The following is a 21,615-nucleotide window of genomic DNA, read 5'->3' as shown; positions in this document are numbered from 1 at the left end:
TCAAGACAGAGTAAAAGATAAAATACTATATAGAAATCAACTTAACAAGAGCAATTGTTTAATATGCTCTGTGCGTGCATAGATTTGTAATGCCAAAAATGAACAAAATTCAGCATGGAGTAAAACTGCATCTTAAAAGATGACCAAAATATAAAATGACACCAAATTAAGATGTAAGTATTTTCCCCCTAAAAAGTTCAAGATTTATCCACTCCAAATTTAAATACTATGTGGAGATATGATAAAGAAAGAAATACCATGATAAAGTTTAGATGGTCTAAGCTTATGATGGAAAAAAGAAAATCAATAGAAATTTCAATATGCTGTTCTTGAGAACAGTCCTTCTGGCACTATAAAATCTTTGTGAATCAAAATATGTAATGATGTATTATGAAACACTGTCAGCAAGAAACCATATTAAGTCACTCCAGATCCTCATATTAATAGAAATGGGTTCAAATGCCAATGTTATAGATATTAATAACCAACAATAGATAGATAACTAGAATTCGGGAAGAATATTTAGCAGGAAAATTATAGTTGAATTTGGGCAATGACATTCTCTTGGTGGGTTATTTGAGTCATGTACCAGGGTACAGACTGACCCCTTAACCAAAAGGAACTACACCAGGTGTCCAAGTACCTAAAATGACATATTGAAGATGTCTATAAAGACAAGAGTGTCAGATTCACATTCTTTTTCCGCTGACTCACATATCTGTAAATAAAGTATAAGATGTCTAAGTATATACAAACAAATGTTAATAAGTGTACACTGTGGTTATCTTAGGCTCAAGGCTCAAGTGTTATATTTAATTTCTTATTTTTGATTACATTTTCTAAAGTTTGTTCCATGAACATATGCTACTTTTATAGTTAGGGCATATTTAAATTATTTAAAAATAATTTGCTATTGTTTTGTTTTTAGAGCTGACAAGACATCTTATTTGGTAAGATGAGTTCTATTTTTCTTTTATGACAGAATCCTAAATTTTAACAAAGCTTCGAGATTGCTGAAATGACACTCAGGTTTTCCTTGATTAATCAGGCTAAATGACATTTTAAGAACATAAAACGTTATTTTATAAGACAAGATTATTCATTTTGGAATTTAGTGCAGCAATGCTAGCTTGGACATAACAAATACATGTATTAATTTGTAATAGCAAATTCATAAATTTAACACCCAGAATGTAGTCAATACTATTTGGCAGTTTTACCTGGGCTACAAAGACAGACTGAATTTAAAGATTGCTCCTTTTTGCTCACTCTGTCTCTCTCTCTCTCTCTCTCCTCTCTCTCTCTCTTTCTTTTGCACAAAGCTTTATTTCCATTTGGTCCAAGTCTCGGGAGAGGCATCCAGCGTGGTTAAAAAGCTGCCCAGTGACTGGAGGGAGAGGCTCAGGCAGAAGCCTAGATACTTTGAGAGGGGCCCCTCAGAGGTCGCCACCCGCAGAATCCTGGTCTGCTTACAGGTGACCCTTTGGGAGAGATGCTCGCCGGGCCTACCCTGGGGCCCACCAGCCTGCGGAGGTTGGTCACGTGGTCTCATCTTCTTGATGAGTTTCACTTTCTCTTCTAGGAAGTGGCTCTCCAGGAAGTCAGAGAGATGAGGATCTGTTTGGACAGAACCCAGGCCATGAAGATCCAAAAGGGCCTCGTTCAGGTTCTTGTCCAGGGCCATGGCACCTTCCATTGCATCCAGGGTTTCACCATACTCATCTTGAGATGGCTTCTGCCACGCTTGTTTTGCATCTTCAAGAGATGCTTGGAGCCTTAGCTCCTCTCAGCTAATTCACAAAGAAGTGCCCCACACTTTCCAGAGACACATCGTGGCAGTGGAAACAGAAGCTCAGAGAGAAGTTGGTGTAGGAAGCCTGCAGATGCAAATTGACCAGGCAGTTGATCACTGCCTTCATCTCGGTGGGATAATTCTGGGAGATCACGGTTGGTTGGCGGTAAGAAACTAACCACAAAAACGGTGTTGGCTAGTCCCAGAAGCAGGAGATGGCTGAGAAGATGGTCCAGCAGGTTGCAAGTGGAGAGGATATTAGAGGGTGGTCCAAGGCTGGTAGAGAGGTCTGTTCGGTGCAAACACTGTTGAGGCAAGAGACAGAGCCACAGGACTGTTGAACGTGCAGCCCAGAGCTTTTCATTTTAATTCTTGCATTTACTATGCTGATATTGACATGAAACATTTGAAAAGAAATTACATAGGCAAGGAGTATTTATGGTCACCGATAAAATTATGTGAGTCAAATGTTGAATTGTTGAACTCATGGGATTTGGGAGTTGACTTCAACATCTCTGTATATTTTGGCCTTTCCTAGATTATATCTCGGGCTCCTGCTGCTCCTCACTGTTTCATACTGAGCAATTAAACTGCTGCAAACACATTAAGTCATATGGTCTCATTAAATGTCTGAAAATTTAACAAAACATTTTAACATTATAATTCTCACTTTACAAATAAAAATAAAAAACCAAGACAGCTAACAAGAATAGGAAAGATATTCATTTATTCTTTCAACTCACACATATACATTAAATGCCAAGCAAATTATTAGGTGCTAGGAATAGAAAGATGAGCAAAACCAACATGGTCTCTGCCCTTTCAGAGCTTGAAATCAGATTGCCATAGTAGTTAGGAAAGTAAAATTTTTATAGCTAGCCTGATTTGAGTTTGAATATTGGTTCTACCTCTTATTTCTCCTGAACTTTCTAAGCTTCAACTTCTTCATTTATAAAAATAGGATAGTGATAACTCTTTCGTTAAGTCACTACCAAGAATGGATGCAATGTGGATGAAATACCTAGCATGGTATTCACACATAGTGGGTACTTAAGAAAGCCAGGTACCTGGCTTTTATTAAAGTAGATACTTAAGAAAACATTATTATTATTTTTGTGTTTGTTGTTTGTGCGCCAGTTTATATTCCACTAGAGCTACAGAATTTTCAATTTCTGAGATTATGGGAGATTTACACATTACCCTTTCACATGTAATATTCTCAACTTCAAGGTCAAGGCTGGAGCCATTGGGCTAATCCCAGTCTAAATGTGTTTGGCTACCAATTCTTTCACAAAATATATTTCATAAACCATAGTTTGAAAATCATTAAAATTTGACACTTCCTACTTATTGATCTAGAGGGAAGATAGTGGAACCCATCTTCCATGTATTTACTAATATCTGGTCATATTTACAAATATCAGGTTGTAAATTTACCATTAAGCTCAATGTATTACTAAAATATAGTCTGAATGGTGCAGAAGTGAAACAAGCTAATAGGACAAAAGAAAGAAGAGGAAAGATCGCAGAAGTGAAGGACATGATAAGAAGATAATCATTCTAAGTCTACATAAATGTAATAACATTTCATTAACAGAGATGATATAAGAGTATACGTGATGAAAAGATCTAGACCCCTAGAAAAAATGATTTCCTGTGTCTAGTTAATCTCAAGCCCAAAAATGTAGGCATTTTTTTTCCTACCACAACACTGAGGACATGTGTGTGTTTGTTTTAAATCTGCTTTACAGCAGTTTTTCAATGATGATCTTTATTATTACTTTTAGCATTTTGCCAGTGGATTTTGAAGTAACAAGGTGATTCATTTCTTTATAAGAAAAGACATACTGGATTACTTAGTCATTGAATTTGCATTATAAAATTCCATCAGGAATTAATGTACATCTAAGTTTTTAATTAGCTTCAATAAAGGCTTAATTGGGTAGATTTTGGAATATATTTGTTGATTAGAAATAGACAATTTCTAGTATGTCAGAATATTGCATTTTGGTATGTTATTTTGTATAGTACAGCACTATGCATATCGCCATGGGTTCTCAATAAATATTCATTGACTGAATTTCCAGAATCTGCAAGGAAGTAACCTTCATTCCTGTCAGATGCTTTTTATATATTTTAATTAAATGTCACCTTTGTTTTTGAATTATACTCTATTATTTCCTGGATTCCATTTAGCTGGTTACCTATTCATCATGGTTCCATTTACATTGATTAAAACTCCTTGCTTTACTTAGTGCTAATTATTGATTATAAGCAGAGTTAAACAATCAGATCCCATTTCCATATTACTCTTCTGGCACCTATCTTATTCATTCATTGACAAGTTGTCTCACCATATTAAGCAGGCTAGGGCCCTTAGTCCCTGAAGTGAGGGGAAACATAGGAAATAAAAAGAAGGGGTCCTAAACCATTGGCAGTGAAACAGCCAGAATAAGATGAAAGATGTGGGTTGTGCTGAGAGCAAGGTCCCTGGGACACAGCTACCTTTAATATACACAAGTCAGTACAATAAGTCTTCACTTCATTTCATAGATAGGTTCTTGGAAACTACAACTTTAAGCAAACTAACATGTAATGAAATCAATTTTACCATAGGTTAATTGATACAAACAAGAGTTAATTTCCCATTGCATACATATTTCTGGTCACAAAAACATCACTAAACTTCTAAATAAAGATCAAAAACACTTCTACTATTAAACATGAAAATAAATATGAGCTATATATATATTAAGAAAGATTAGTAGAAACAGAGTTATTTACCCAAGTTTTGGTGAATCGGTGAGTGATGGTGGTCATAGTGGTGGTAGGTTAAATCAAGAAACAAATGTTTGCAAAGTCAAAATTGTCCAGAACACTTCCTACCTCCATGCAGTTCACAAACAAATAAAAACCAATATTGCTGAGAGTTTTAGACTGGCATAGTTTATTGTGTGTATTTGTATGATTATCACATATTTGATGAGTTTTTACTTGGTAACAATTTACATTCATTCATTTATTCATTTTCCAACCCACTTATTGCAGATCAGGGTGGTGGGTGGCCAGTGCCTATCCTGGCAGCTCAGGGCACAAGGTGGGAGCTGAGCCTGGCCAAGGCCCTTTCTATAATAGGGCACACTCACACTCACACCATGAAAATAATTCAAATTAAAGTCTTTGGAATTTTAAATTATTTTGAGCTTTGAAGGAAATGTGATTGTGAGACCTGAGTCACGTAGCAAGCTGCTGCAACTTTTGCTTCTCTGATTATAGATTAACCCTCTTTCTTATTTTTCTTGCCCTGTAAAATGTTGAGAAAGAATAAATGGCACTGGAGATAAGATCCCCTTCCCTCTTAGTTACTGATCCTTTGTTGCAGATAAACTTCCTTCCTTTTTCCTGTACATGACCCAGACCAGATGGTAAAAGACCCTATAACTATCGAATTGCTCAAAAAGGAATGTTAAATATACTTTTCCTCAAAAAGAACAAGCTGTAACCAACCAAATTGCTGTAAGTCATAAAACAGCACTGTATAGAAAATGTTGTAATTCTGATAAATTTCTTTGCTTCTGCCTATATAAATGAAGCCTTAGCTTCTTCACTTCAGATCACTGATCCCATTCCTTTGGAGTTTGTGTTACCTGAGCGGCTATCCTCACCTTTGTGCTTGAATAAATTCTTTTAAAAACTTAGATTCAGATATTTTCAATTATTTCAGGTTGACAACACCCACAATCACTCACATTGGGACCATTTAGACACATCAGTTCACCTAACGTGCACATCTTTGGGATATGAGAGAAACCAAAGTACCCAGAGAAAACCCACACAGACATAGGGAGAAAGAACAATGCAAACTCCACATAGACAGTGGTTCCAGTTGGGAATCAATGTTTTTTCTCATAATGAAACAACATGGAACAAAACAATGTTATTTGAAGACCTGCTATACTTCAAAGCTGCAACCTCTGGCTGTCATGATGACCATGCCCCAGCTCTGCTTGAAATAGTAGGGAGGTAGGCAGCAACCAACTTGGTCAGATAAGCCTGGGTCCTTGGCAAAATGATAGAAGGATTGGAGGGAGGTTTATGTTTATAGATAACATTTATAAACTGAATGGGCTTCACTAAATTGAGCTTATTCCCAAGAAGAGGTAAGTCTCATTGTTCTATTGAGTTGGCTGAAATGAAAGGAAAAGAGAGGTGAATATTTCACACATACAAATTGAGATACTTTTATACTGGGTGTGGGTCACCTCTAATCACGTACATCCCTTCCCAACTCTGTGCTCAGTAACATTACCTTGGTAGCTCGAAATCAGTCATGGTGGATGCAGTTACATCATGGATATCAATAATGCTACAAATTAGGGGTTTTTGCTATTTTTACTATTTTTTTCAGACAACTGTCATTGGGTTGTTGGACATGTATCAGCATATCACTCAGTGTGGGTCTGTATATGTGTGTGCATGTATACATTCTAGAAATTTGATTTCTGGAAAATTAATTAGAAATAACTTCAATAACTTCAGATCTTACTCTAGCTTACCCACTCATTGAAAAAAATGGTCAAGATACATAATTTAGCTGCTACAAAATCTCTTAATACTGTTTCCTCAATCTTATTCTTTATTTACAGTGGCAGTTCGTAAGAGTGGATTAATCCCAACCTGTTGGTTATTCCAGCCCAATTCTTTCCTTTAGTAGGCCAACCCGTTTGTTGTAGCTAATCAGAATTATTCCCAAAACTTTCCCCCTTAAGTTCATTTTTTTTTCTTTATCAGTAAAAACTTGGCTGACAATCATTCAGCTAACTGTACTTATCAAGTAACCAGCAATTTATAGAGTTTAGATTGTTCAAGAAGAGGAAGATGAGACTACCAAGAAGACCAAAGGATGCAAACATTGCAATCTTTCCCGAAAGTCTTCTAATATAATAACTAGAAGCTACTTTTAGAGACTTAACATATCTTAAGAAAAGGCACTAGAAGACGCAAATTCATTTATATGTTGTATAAAAACATAATATAAAAATTTACTCATTCATCAGACTTTTATTGGGGACCTGCTATAATAAGGATCTCTAAAAGAAAAATCTCACAGTAACTACCCTTGAAGAGCTTATCATCTAGTGAGGGTCATAAAATACGTGGTAATATTTATTAAATAGAGACAGGTAGAGAATACTATATAAATCTATTCTAATTAAATTTTTGTGTATCATATTAAAACTCAATTTGGTGATGAAAACATAGACTTTATTTATAATTTTAAGATTTTTTTTAGTTTTAGTAAGAAACAAAACAAAAATTATCACCAACCCTAACTTTATCATTTGGAAATGGAAGATTTCATGTTAGATTTTTTGAAGTCTCTATTTTCTAAGCACTTAAGAGGTTTCCCCCATTGTCACATTCCATTTTGACAACTATGGACATTAATTTATTAACCCTAGGTTGATTAGAAGAGTCAACTAAATATTAATATAAAACCTTATTCACTAACAAAATCAACAATCTGAAGCATAACTGTAATTGCTCCTTTCCAGATGACAGAAAGTAATTTCAGTGACTGCTTTACTTAATTAGGATGCATGAAGCATGGACTACAGGTCACCTATGTCCGTAAATTCTGCCTCTTCAATTTTATTGAGAAAGCACTTGTGTCTCAGGCACATTGACATGGTTTTTAGTAAGTCCATATAAGCTCAGTGCAACCAAATTTCACTTACTTGTAGATATATTATCTATACTGCCTTCTAGTTTTTCCATAGATCCCAGTTCATTTAATATTTATTTTCACTTACGTGGCATTATCTAAAAACTTAATAGTGAAAAAGCTTCATTACCCATTTTTTGGCACAATATTTTTGAAGAAATAGGTAAATACATGAAGATACTCCCTCAATTTATTTTGCATGAGGAGAACTCTTTGAAAGAGAAACATTTGCACCCCCCAGATAAAGGGAAGTTTTGAAAGAAGGGTAAGTTTGCATTAGTCTGAAGAAAAGTAGCTATCTACAATCATGAAGCCATTTGCAAGATAGAGTTGTGCAAAATGGTAGCATGGGAAACTGGACAACTCTTTTGCACCTTGGGGATGTCACTAGGTGGTTCAGTAGGAGTTGCAGACCAATAGACACATACTCAAATCTCAATAACAAAACACATTTCAAAGATAAATACAAATTCTTAATTTTAAAATTATGAAACATTCAGGACAACCCACTACAAGGTGATTACAAGCATTTATTAACATCTGTGATGAGAGAAAGCTATGATTGAAACAAGACATATGAGACACAGTTGCCACGCTCAAACAGCCCAAGGCCAAGAACAGTAGCGACAGTAGAATCATAAGCAATAATAACACAAAGAGATAACATGGCCTCCCATGTGAAATGTATACTATGCTATGTATAAACTCTGTATTTATTTCCTTTCTTTTTAAGATTATTTATTGAGAATTAATCCAATATTGATCTATTCTTATTATGATTATTTCCAACTTAGGACATGGAGGAGAGTTACAACATTTGGATACCTGGGTGTGTGTAAGACTAATTTACTTTAACCAATTAGTAGTTACACCCTACACCTCAAAAGAAGTCTTATCCTGAGAAATACCACATTTAATGTTTGAATATATAACACAAATCCAATGTTATGACTGGATTTAATTTTACTGGGTATAATCCAAGAGTTTCCCAAAACTGAGTAGGTTTATGCATGCTCCTTGAACATTTGTATGTAAATATGTGATATGTGTGCATGTAATCTATGGCTTCAAATGGGAGAGGCTTATACAAACATATGTAAAGTGTGTGTATATACAGAAAAGAGGCCTCAGTCCAATCCCTTGCCCAACCACTCAGCACAACTGTTCCAGAGTGAAATTACAAGACTGCATTTCTTGCTTACTCCAGTCTTACTCATTGTAGCTGACTGTGTGGTTCACTTCATTTCTTGGCCAACAGCCTACAGAACACTGGTATGAAGCAGCAGACATACGCAGTAGCCACGCTGTGAAATGTATCACACCAGATGTAATCAGAAATGCACCAGAGCCCACAAGCTGTACGATACAAGCCGGTCTACCATTCTTTCCTCCTGTCCGCTCACAGTTCCATCAAGTGTGGATGCCACAGGAGAGTCCTAATCAAGAGAAACCTGGATAATAACATCAGTCCTTCTAGAAAATGACATTTATGTACTCAAAGAAATGGTGCAGTCTATCATTCCTGCTGCTGAGGCTTTTATATGCTTTTAATTGTCTTCTTCGGTCAGAACATAGAAGTACTTGCTGATTACAAGGGAACAGAGGTCTAAGACTTGATTTTAATGATCCTGCTGCATTTTCAACAGTCTTAGTTTAGTGAGATAAAAGCTGGAATGACAGAGTAAAAAGTGTTTTCAAACAGATTTGCATCGTTCAAGGCCATGGGTTGTTTTGTACTTTGGGGAGCTGGAGGGCCAGTGGAGAAGAGCGTATTAGGCATTTGAGAACACTTATCCACTCATGATTACAGATCCACAGAATGATAGCATCTGAAGAGATCCAAGATTCCTCTTGTCTTCAAGTTCAAACCTTAATTCTACTGATAAGAAAACACAGGTCCAGAGAGGGAGACTGATTTATTCAAGGCCATAGAATAGGTAAATGCAAGGGCTAAAATGATTTCTACTGACCTTAGGTCCAGTAATATTTTTCATTACCATGTGCTTACTGTATAACCTGGCTGAGAATTTTTCATTCCTTTTTTGCCTCTCTTCCTTTCTCCCTCTCTCCATCCCTCTCCTTTTCTCTTTCTCTCTAACAATATCCCTCCCTACTTCCCTTCATCTCCTTTCTCTCTCTCTTTATCTTCTTTCCTTTCTTCTTTCATTTTCCGCTTTCTCCTTTATCCACCTATTCATATATTTAACAATTATTTACTGAGCATTTATTATGTGCCGGGCGTAGTGTTAGGGAATGGGGATTCACATGGGTCCCTGCTCTCATGGAGCTTATAGTCTAATAGGGCACATGGGCATAATTATACTGAGCCTTGACGATGAGTAGGAAATAGGCTGTTATAGAATCGGGGAAGAGAAATAACATTCCAGGTAGAGGAAACAGTATGTGCTAATGTCCCATGGCAGAAAGCTGCTCAGTCAGCAATAAGACTAGAACAGTCTTTTAGGGAGATCTTGGCAGAACTGATTATGCCAGGCATAAAATAGTATTATCATTTGATCCTGTCTTCACTGCCATAGCCCCAATCTTCAACCCTAAATTCCCTCTAAAATACGTTTATTCCTGTAAAATCTTTAAACTTTGTATTAATAAATAAGAAAGAACTATTTTGAAGTAAACTTAAAAAAATAGAGGAAAATGTGTCATGTATCTGTGCTAAGATGTGGACACCATAACCGTGTATGTTCATCTCCTTCTTACCCACAGTTCCTTGCAACCTCCTAAAAGCCAGTGAGGTCAACATGGTGTATGGATTGTGGACTCTGAAATCAGACAAACCGTGGAACTTAATCTTCACTCTGCACTTTCTGGTGCTTCAGTTCTGAGCAAATCTTTCAGCGTTTAAGCTTCAGCTTTCTCACGTGCAGAATCAGAATTCAAAACTACTATCTAGAAGGTTCCAAAGAGCATACGTAAAGAGCCCATTAGGGTGCCCAACACATAAAGTACTCAATAAACATTCAATAAGTGGGTAAAAAGGTATATGACATTTTAAAAGCAAAAGTTTTAAGTCACAATATCAGTAGATGCTCTTTAATAGTAGCACTGGATTTACAGAAATTTAAAATCTATACTCTCTACCTACATCTACAAGGGATGAAAAAAACGTACATTTTCATGACAAATGTCAAAATGCCATATGTGGCCACAGAAGTAGGGGAAGTTAATGAGCCCCCTGGGCCATGGACATGGTCAACTCAGCCCCAAGATGAGTATTCTCACTAAGGCAGACAAACAAAAGCAGGTTCCATCTCTTGGCTTTCATGGATGGAGCAGGACTCAAACACTGAAACTGCAATGTAGAGCACTTAACTCTTCCCTGTCTCAGTTTTGTCTTCTGTAAATGGGAATAATACTTCACATTACAATAATTATAATTATTATTATACCCTCTATCAATATTATTGTGCATTACTATACACGGCAATTATTTTTATTATGCCCCGTATCTGGGACATAGTAAGTGCTCAGTAGATGTTATTCTTTTGAATGCATGCAATATGACGTTCATATTCTATAATGCAGGTTTGAAATGATAATTCTTGATAATTTGATTATAAGGGCAATAACAAAAAGAGTGACTAAGCTTATTTCTTTGTTTAATATATCTCATAGGTGTTATGAACATCGATTTTTTTGCCATAGTTTTCAAATAAGGGGAAAAGGGAGTTAGAGTCCCTATGCAGGGAAGAGAAAGTCTGTGGCTCTTTCAGAAAAGGCTTTAAAGGCTCTGAGGCTACTTTCAATCTTACACAAACAAGTTTATTGCTTGAGCAAAATCGAAAAACAAAATTCCTCATGTCTTTAAGTAGAAAGAACTCCTGGTGGCTAGAGCTGGAATTCTTCATAAAAATAGTTTATTGCTAAGCACATAATATTTCTCAATATGTTTTAAAAGTAAACACTAGTGGACGAAGCTTTGTCTATAACAGAAGTTTTGAAATGCTTGCTGTTCATCAACCTGATATTGCTTTCCATACCTTCTCAGCAGTGTTTTCCCCAGAACGTTAACAGTCACAGCTGGGTGTTAGAGATATGTTTTCATGCTGTATATAAAACATTTTACTTCCAGGATGGCATTTTGTAAACTAAAGTAATTCATTTTCTGAATACACTCATTTTACAAATTGCCTTTGACTTGGAATTTAAAAAATCATCATTTGGCAACCATCATGGTTATAATTGATTCAGAAAGAAACATCAATGGATGTTAAAACAAGTGGTAATAAACTTTGGTTAGTAACAAGGTATTTACATAACTTCAAAATGAAGCAGAGGAAAATAAAGGAGAAACCTAGCAGGCACCACCTCAAGCTGGTGATGGAAATTGACATCACCAGACATGAGACACAGACAAGAGAGGTAAATCCAGGTATGATGGTCTGGGAAGCACACAATGCAACTTCTGGGAGAAAAATGCAAAACCTGAATATAATCATGAGGAGATATCAGACAGATACTGAGAGAGTTGCCAAAATAACTGTCCTATGCTCTTCAAAAGTATCAAGGTCATGAAAGACGAGAGAAGACTGAGGCCTTTCCCAGACCGAAGGAAACTGAGGACAGATGGCAACGAAGCAATATGGGACCTAGGATTTTCTTTTGCTATAAAGAGATTGTGGGACAACTAGCAAATCTGAATAAGGTATTAAGGTTAGATAATATTGTATTCGTGTTAGTTTCCTGAATTTGATCATTGTACCATGTTAGGAAAGAGAATGACCTTGTTTTGGCAAAAAACAACTGAAGTATTTAAGGGTAGGTAGAGATATGTCTGAAACTTACTCAAAGCAAAGAAGGAAATTATGTGTTTGTATGAGGGTGTGGAGAGAAAGAGAGAGTGAGGAAAGAAAGGGGGGAGAGTGGGGGAAGAGAGAAAGAGAGACAGATAGATAAATAAACAAGTGTTTTGCCTTTAAACCACAATAACCCTCTCTGATATGACAGGTTTCTTTCTGATATTTTGTTTGTTATTGGGTTTGATTGTGAACAACTTGGTGGAGAGATAGAGCATATCAGTGGTGGTAGGAGAGTAAACTTATGCTTAATGTATATACATAAGTATGTTCTTCTTCCTAACTCCATGTCATGGTTTCTTGGCAATGTCCAAATCATTGCATTGCAAAAGCCTGTTATTATCTACCTCAAGCCAGCTCAGAGATAAGACCAGATTCAGGTACTAGCCATTCACAAAGGTTTAGTTGGTGGCCTTTATGTTGGATGAGAGCCAATTGCTACTGACTTTGATATACTTCCAAGCAGTCTTCATTTTTCCAGTTTCTTCTTTAACTGGAATCTTCTCCTCCCCACTGTATTAAGTCCCAACCTATTTGGTCAACCTAAAATTTAGCCAACCTAAAATTCCCTCTGTATTCAAGACAGAACACTTTCCCCTAGACAGGTCAATCTCCCCATTTTCCACAAATCATATTCGCTGCTGCCTCAATAACTTCTCTTATATTGTCCCCTTTGTGTAAAATGTAAATAAATAAAATAACAATATTAATAGCAGCTACTAATTACTGAATATCAACTTCATGAGAGGTATTGTCCTAGATACTAACTAATATACACACAGACAGAAAATCTAATTTAATCCTTACATCTTCTATGGGATAGACACTATTATTCCCATTTTTAGAGCTCAGGAAAGTGAGGTTCAAAAGTTTAGACAGGTCTAGTGCAATAGTTCATATCTACAGTCCTAGCACTTTGGGAAGCCGAGGCAGGAGGATTGCTTGTGGCCAGGAGTTCAAGACCAGCCTGGGCAACATAGTGAGACCTCGTCTCTGTAAAAAATTAGCCAGTTGTTGTGGTGCGTATATGTAGTTCCAGCTACTCCAGAGATTGAGGTGGAAGGGAGGATCGCTTGGATCCAGGCAGTTAAAGGCTATAGTGAGCTATGATGACGTTACTGCACTCTAGCCTGGGACACAGAGTAAGATTCTGTCTATAATAAAAAAGTTTACACAAGTTTTTAGTTATCTAGCTTTGTCCTTTCTGTACCTACTCCCTAAAGTATGTACCTTACAATACTGAAGTTGTTATTTGAAAAAAGTCAAGGAAGGAGGCAATGGTCAAATACGTTTAGAAAATCCTGCATTTAATGGAGTTAAGTAACCAGCTTAGACTCTACTGTGCTAACTCATGTGGCTATTCGTCAATGTTCGTGAATTATGTGGCATTCCCTGCTTAGTGTGTACCGTGCCATTCAATGGCCAGTTGGAAAAAGTTATTTGTTGCTATTTTATTTAATTTTGCCTTGTCATCCAAATTCACATGAAGAATAGGATGTGCCTTATACTTCAGTTTCCTTTACATGTTAAACACATAGTAGGTGTTCAATAAATATTCCATGATAACTGGCAGGGACAGGCTAAGCTCTCTACACCATCTTTTTTCTTCCTATACCATGCCTTAGTAGTTCTCCTTGAATTTTTATTCCTCCAATTTCCTGTATCCAAGCTAGTATTTACATGTAAACAAAGTGACCTTTGGTATCCAGAAATTGACTTCTAATCACTGATAGAAGCTTCAGCTTTCTGACATCCTTTAATTACATTTCTGTAACTCTTCATTCTCTTCTTACCCAGGTGAGAGTCAATTTTCCAAAGAGCAGAGTCTTTCAAAGGTTTTGAATAAGAAAGGAAAAATTTAATTTAAATAAGCATTACATACCTGGCAGTTGGGAAAAATGAAAGGGCCATGAACAGTTCATCAGGAAGTACCACAGTGTGTTAAATTATAGGTAATAAAATCATAGTGTCATGAAAAAAACCACTACAGAGACTTTGAAATGACTTTTCTAAACTGCAAGAGTTGCATTAATTCCTATTTCCTACGATTACACAAGAACATGACTGCGTCTGAAGGAAAGCAAGCACATGCTTTCTGCCAAGTGCTTGTAGCTTTACAAGAAACATTGAAATTTCGATATCTTTGCAAAACAGATCTTGAGCTTTTAAGCACATAAATGTAAGAATGTACACATTGCCCCATTTTCAAGGCTAAAATGATGTCTGACATATTCTCCCCTGATAGTAGTTGTACTCCTTGCAAAGAGCCTCAAACCTTGCTATACCCCAACTTTGGTAGATGGGGGGTGACAGCCACATAGCTAGTATATTTTGGATATGAGGTAGAATTTCAGTGTAGTTTTGGGGAAGCAAAGGTGGAGGAGTTTGAACAATTGTTTACAACGAAAGCTATATTTGAAAAGTTTTGGCTGGCAGAGCAAATATTAGGTTGGTGCAAAAGTAATTGCGATTTTAGCATTGTTGAAATTTGCCATTTGATATTGGAATACATTCTTAAATAAATGTGGTTATGTTATACATCATTTTAATGCACATGTTTCACTTTTGTTTTTTTGACTCCTTACTTGCTGTTTATTTTATGTTTATTTTACAATATGGAAATGATGTTAGACAAAAAGCAAATTTGAGAGATTTTCTTATTCAATTTCAAAATGGGTCGTAAAGCAGTGGAGACAACTCGCAACATCAACAACGCATTTGGCCCAGGAACCGCTAACGAACATACAGTGCAGTGGTGGTTCAAGAAGTTTTGCAAAGGAGACAAGAGCCTTGAAGATGAGCAGTACAGTGGCCGGCCATCAGAAGTTGACAATGAGCAATAGAGAGCAATCACCGAAGCTGATCCTCTTTCAACTACATTAGAAGTTGCCAAAGAACTGAAGGTTGAGCATTCTACAGTCATTTGGCAGTTGAAGCTAACCGAAAATCACAAAAATAGTCATTTTGAAGTGTCGTCTTCTCTTCTTGTATGCAAGAACAATGAACCATTTCTCGATCTGATTGTGATGTGCGACAAAAAGTGGATTTTATACTACAACCGGCAATGACCAGCTCAGTGGTTGGATGGAGAAGAAGCTGCAAAGCACTTCCCAAAGCCAAACTTGTACCAAAAAAAAGGTCATGGTCACCGTTTGGTGGTCTGCTGCTGGTCTGATCCACTACAGCTTTCTGAATCCCAGCGAAACCATTACATCTGAGAAGTCTGCTCAGCAAATTGATGAGATGCACCGAAAACTTCAAGGCCTGCAGCCAGCGTTTGTCAACAGAAGGGCCCAATTCTTCTCCATGACAATGCTCGACTACACATGACACAACCAACACTTCAAAAGGTGAACAAATTGGGTCACGAAGTTTTGCCTCATCCACCATGTTCACTCGACCTCTCGCCAGCTGACTATTACTTCTTCAAGCACCTCGAAAACTTTTTGCAGGGAAAACACTTCCACAACCAGCAGGATGAAGAAGACGCCTTCCAAGAGTTCGTGGAATCCCAAAGCACGGATTTGTACACTACAAGAATAAACTTATTTATCGTTGGCAACAATGTGTTGATTGTAATGGTTCCTATTTTGATTAATAAAGATGTGTTTGAGCCCAGTATAATGATTTAAAATTTAAGGTCCAAAACCGCAATTACTTTTGCACCAACCTAATCAAAAGAAATGGTAATTGGTTATCTCCAATGTACCCATACTCCATGAGTACCTATTAATAGTATATATAAACTCCAGTGTTGGTTTCTGTATGAAGGAAAACTAGGCCCCAGAACTACAGCCTTTTCCCATTCTTCTCATAGGCAAATAAATATTTTGAACTTGCCTCCATTTGCTGCATAGATTTCCTGAGTATCACGTACTCCTGTATCCTCTTGCATATATTACAACTGAAGTGGTTTTTAAAATGTGGTCCCTGACTAGCAATGTTAGCATCAGCGGGGAATCTGTTAGAAATGGAAATTTTCTGGCCTCACTGCAGATCCATGAAGTCAGAATCTGGAGGTGAGAGGATGGGACCCACCAGTGATCTGCGTTTTAACGGGCCCTCCAAGGAATTCCAATGCACGCTACAGTCTGAGCACCATTTTCCTCTTGGAACCACTCTCTCGAAGCTCCACAACCACCTCTGATTCACCAAATCTAGGGGTCTTTCCTCAGACCTGAACCTTCATTGTCTCTGTATCATGTCACGTCATTCGTTGAGATTTTCTCCTCCCTTATTTTCTGTGGCTTTGTACTACCCTGACGCAGCCTCTTTTTATCTCACACTATTTCTTCGTCTCTTTCATTGACTTGTTTCCCATTATCTGGAGTTTTCCATGATTAAATCTCACCTCCTTTCACTTTGTACTTTCTCTCATGAGGATCTGATGCATCTCTATGATCTCTATTATTAATTTTGGTCACAGGATTTTTAAGATTTTGTTTGTCTCAGCCTCTCTATTAATCTCCAAGTTTACATTTCCGGTTGCTTGCATAGAAATGCCATCTCTATGTTCCGTGGCCTCTTCAAAGGAATTCATCAAAACCCAAACACCCGGTCCTCACCACCCCCAAAGCAGCTGCTCCTGTTTCTCTCACCAGACTCTCAGACAAGAAAACTCAAAGACTCAGGATCATCTTTGTTTTTCATTCACTCCATGACTGAGTACTTGCCAAGTCTCATTGAGTCTGTTTATATCCTTTGCATTTCCACCAACTTTCCAGTAGGCCCAGCTTCCAGTCATCTTTCACTTTAGTTTTTTCTAGTAATTACTACCAAGTTAATCTTCTTAACGTCTTATTCCAGTGTTTTTATTGTATTGTTAGGATGACATTCGATGATTCTCTAATACCTGCCTCCACTTGCCACATAAAGTCCTCATTCATTAGCTTGACATTCATGAGTATCTATTATATAATGCCCAGCTTCCTTCCCAGGCTTAGCCAACATTGCCCCCTGCTATGTTCTTGTCAATCCAGGAGATTCTCCATTGAAAAGTCTCTGGAATTTATTAATATTTTTGATATTCCTATAATTTTACATATAATGCTTTCACTCAACCTGGAATACCACCTCATCCCTCCTCCATGTCACCTTCTTAGGTTGTCCTCCCCTGGACATTATCTTTCCCCTATTTTTCACTTCATTTATACCTTTTTATGGCAGGTGACACATCTGCAAGTTATTACAGTAATGTGTAAAATGGCTTCTCTTTTTGGCTAGATTGTATACTCCTGCAAGACAGATATTGAGTTGACCTCTACGTTTTTCTTTCTCACCTAAACACCCAGCATGCAATTTGTCATATCATAGATACTTAATAAATATTTGTGTGTTGAATAAATTCTGCTTTCAGGTTGCTTATGAGATGATTGACAGGTCTCCTAACAGAAGCAGCCAATGAGAAGTAGTGGGGGGAGGGACGGATGGGGCATAAAGGATGCAAACAAGAGATTTTTGACTTAAAGAAAGGAAGTCTAGAGTTTTTCTAAAGGGGACACTTAGGAAAGTAATGTGGGTTTGTTTTCAATTGTGAAGAGTTCTAAGTACTGGTTAAGGGACTCTTATGGAAGACTACCCCACGGGGTGCTTCTTACAGAGTTAGCGCACTATGCAACATTAGTTCTGAGAAAAATGAATAGCTGCTAGCCCATAAAATTGGGGGTTCTATGGTCAAACAATTTGGGAAGATCTGACAAAAATGAATAGGATTATTTATTTTGACACCTCCTAGACCTTTCCATTTGCTAATGCGTGGCTTTCCAGGGGAGTCTATAGCCAGTGGTATTTCCTACAGTTCTATGGCCAGTAAACTCTTTCATCACAAGCATCCTGTAGAAATAGCATTTCTGAGGAACCCAGGCAGGGACACATTGCATGAATAACTCTTTGCAACTCAGTATTTTGTGAGTTTTAAAATAAGAAACTAAAGGCAATTTTAATATTCAGTACCTTAGTCATGCAAGAAACAAATTAGCAGGCTCATAAATTGTCAAGGAAAAGGGCACTTCTATTTCAAGTAGCCAAATATTATCGTTTTCACAGTCCTCTCTCCCAGGAGGATTTCCCAAATTATCAGTTATTTGTTGCCTGTTTTCAGATTTATCTTCCACCACCAATCACCCTCCTTCCCTACTCTCACTTAGTGACACACTTTTTTTTCTGGAGGAATCTTCTTAGCAATTCAAGGAAGGTGGGGAAAAAAAAAGAGAAATTAACTACATACACAGCCCTTAGGCCCTTATAATTTAAAATGGATTCACCATGACTTGAACGTGTTGCTAAAGCCATATATTTATTTGCGTATATATGTAAAATAAGTATTTGTGTAGCGGTATGGAATAAAAGACTGACTCAGGAGGGAATGGAGTCGATATTTTACCTGCTCTTTGGTATTCCATGGCTGAGGTCCATTTTTTTCTTCTAAATGCCCTGACATTCACTTAAGAAATGGTCAAAATAATTATTTAAAGTAATATAAAGACCAAATACTACATGTACCAGTCCTAGAGTTTCACACACATGCCAAAATAGTCTTACCCTTATAATCCTTAAGAACTTGCCTTTTTGAGATATCTTGAAGGCAAAATACAAGCTGCTTTTGCAATATTTTATGAAAATGAATTGCTCAGGACCATTAGGAAAAGAAGAGGGGGTGTGTGCCTGTGTGTGTGTGTGTGTGTGTGTGTGTGTGTGTGTGTTTGTGTGTGTATGAAATCAATTTAATGACATGTTTCTCCAGTAGATGAAGAGGGTCCCAAATTAATTAGAGAAAGCAATTCACATGTGAATATCTTCCCGGCCAAGCTGGAATCAAGACCACTAGAGATTAGTAGGAATTACTATACTCTAATTATGCAGGTATATAAATATAGTCTTTAATCTTTTATGGATCTTTAATTTTTTCATATTATCCCAAGTTTTGTTGGTTTTCCTCTAACCACCCAAATCCTCTAGCCTGAACTATCAGGGAAAAAATATTTAATAATTTAAATAATGTTTTTTTTCCTGAAATTCTTAATCAAGTGTTTTACTTGAATGTCCCAGAATTAGAATACATTGTTAAGAATCTGGGCATGTCACAAATAGGATTGGAAGGAACTCAATCAATAGGTTGATTTTGCATGCATGAGGATTACAATCTGGCTGAAGTGAGCCTGTTGACAGCCCCTGAATCTCAGGCCATCCTCTAGATAAGGTAAATGTGTTGTCTTATTTTATTATGCCCTAGAGAAGACATGACCAGATCTACTTGTTCACCACATGCAAGAACTCATTCCTTCATGATCAGTGAAAGTTAGCAGTGGCTAAAAAACTGCAAGTTGATATATGTGCAGTTGCCACAGAAAATCATTGCTTTCAGGATGCAAGCCTACTGGCTGCATCCCATGATAAAAAAAAGAAAAAGTATGGTAAGAATAGAATCTTTGATTCTTTCATTCATCAATGATTTACCAATTCTTCCCGGAGTGCCTGACACATTTTAGATGCTTAATAACTAGTTGTTGAATAAATGAACAAATGCAAGAATGAATGTTACATTTTCTACTCTGGTCATATCATGATTCAACTTTAGATATTTAATTTGTATGTTATTGACACTTGTTGAAAGCAGGGAGTATGCGTTTTCATCACCTCATCACCCACACAGCCTAGATTGGTGTTCCGCACAGAATAGATGCTCAATATGTCTGTTAAATGAAAGGGTGGCTAAAACTATCTTTTAACTTTTTAAGAGTACTTAGGTATTTGATTACCTACCTCATTTTATGACAAAGAACTAAGTAAATGCTCTAGTCTACACCACCCAGTCGGTAAACCTTCACTTAGTTACAGGCTGACTGGCCTCAAATCCTTACGTCTTTGGAAACCCTTCAGTCACTGGCCATCCATGAATTGTCCCATCCATCTTCCTCAAGCAAGCATGCCCAGGTGGTGTGCGCTTTCAACAACACTGCAGTTCTCAGTTCCCATCTAAATCAGAATTCCCAACTGGTTCCGTTTCCCCTGTAGGCACTTTGTTTATTGCTTCGCCAGGGGGTAAAATCTTGTCCAGCTCACTGCGTTAGATCCAGCTGTGATCAAAGTGATTTTGAATCTACCGCGTTTGCTGTGTGGGCTAGAATGTGAGCCTTGCACTGGAAGGGAGATGAAAAATTGCAGACAATCACAATCAAGCCTAGAAACTGCTGGTGACTGACAAGCAGTGTCCAATTTTTGAGACTGTCTCAGAAAGCAACGACCTCACTTTGATGCCGATGTGAGAGGAATGTCAGGATGGATTTCTGTGAGGTATTAAATAAATAAAGTTACCGAAATCACTCACTCCTAATGTAAAGGGGACATATGACTTTTTATCAGGAGCTTGAGCTAGGGCTCCATTCTGGACCGCATTAGCCGTTATGAGATGAAAGCAGATGGAGATTATTCATTCCTTTCAAACTCACATTCTTAAATGGCATCTTATAAAGTAGCTTTAACACAATCTTTCGCTTCCAGGTGAATATGACAAACGAGTCCTCCCTGGAGCAGAATGAGGACCCTCTCCTTTCCAGCACATCTTCGCCGCACTATCACTTTCGGTATCATTCTTGCCCACGAGTAGACAGGCGTTATAAGTGACTCTATCTCACTTACCTTTATTATCATGAGACGCACCCTGACTCCACCACCCCAGGGCTGCCCTGACGTGCCTTAGCAATATGATCCTCCTCCATCCACACAGCTCCTCTCTCGCACCCAGTGACAGCCACATCAGCCAGAATACTCGGAGTCAGGTTCATAGAGTTAAGTGCTCATCTTTCAGGCTATACGAAAAATTCTCCAAAATATATGCTATGCATATACACTCCAAAATACATAGTACATATACTAACATATAGCATATAGTATATATACTCTCCAAAATATATATATTGTATTAACACTGCTCTGACATCAACCATATCTGAAAAGTGAGTTTTAGGTCCCAAAACAACATTTTATAATTGTACATAAACCAAATTAATCAAGTTTATGAGAGGAAAGCGGAAAGGATGGACCCCCAGTTGTTCACACCAGTAAGGAGGAATGTGTGTTGCCTGGGTTTGGGGGAGGAGGAGAAGATGTGGCCAGAAGAGAAGGTCCTTGGAAACAATTGACACAGCCATTTCTATCTTGCCTAGTTGTTAAAGGTTCCAGGGGTAGAGAGGAGATGACTGGGCTGGGCATCAGGTCTCCTCTTTAACCTCTAAAACCTTTTTAAAGTCTGTTTTAATTACTGGCTTTCCATAGTAAGATTTTCT

General features: G+C 37.4%; 1 pseudogene; it reads right to left on the bottom strand.

Annotated features, from left to right (window-relative positions):
- Window positions 1-1,324: 1,324 nt before the first annotated feature.
- The window catches only part of LOC105808030, a 35,292-nt pseudogene continuing 15,001 nt past the window's right edge, over window positions 1,325-21,615 (bottom strand).

The sequence above is a fragment of the Propithecus coquereli genome, unplaced genomic scaffold (assembly GCF_000956105.1).
Source record: "Propithecus coquereli isolate 6110/MARCELLA unplaced genomic scaffold, Pcoq_1.0 Scaffold166, whole genome shotgun sequence".
Classification (NCBI taxonomy): Eukaryota; Metazoa; Chordata; class Mammalia; order Primates; family Indriidae; genus Propithecus; species Propithecus coquereli.
Note: the sequence above shows the minus strand (reverse complement) of the source record. Positions and strands in the feature narration are given on the sequence as shown.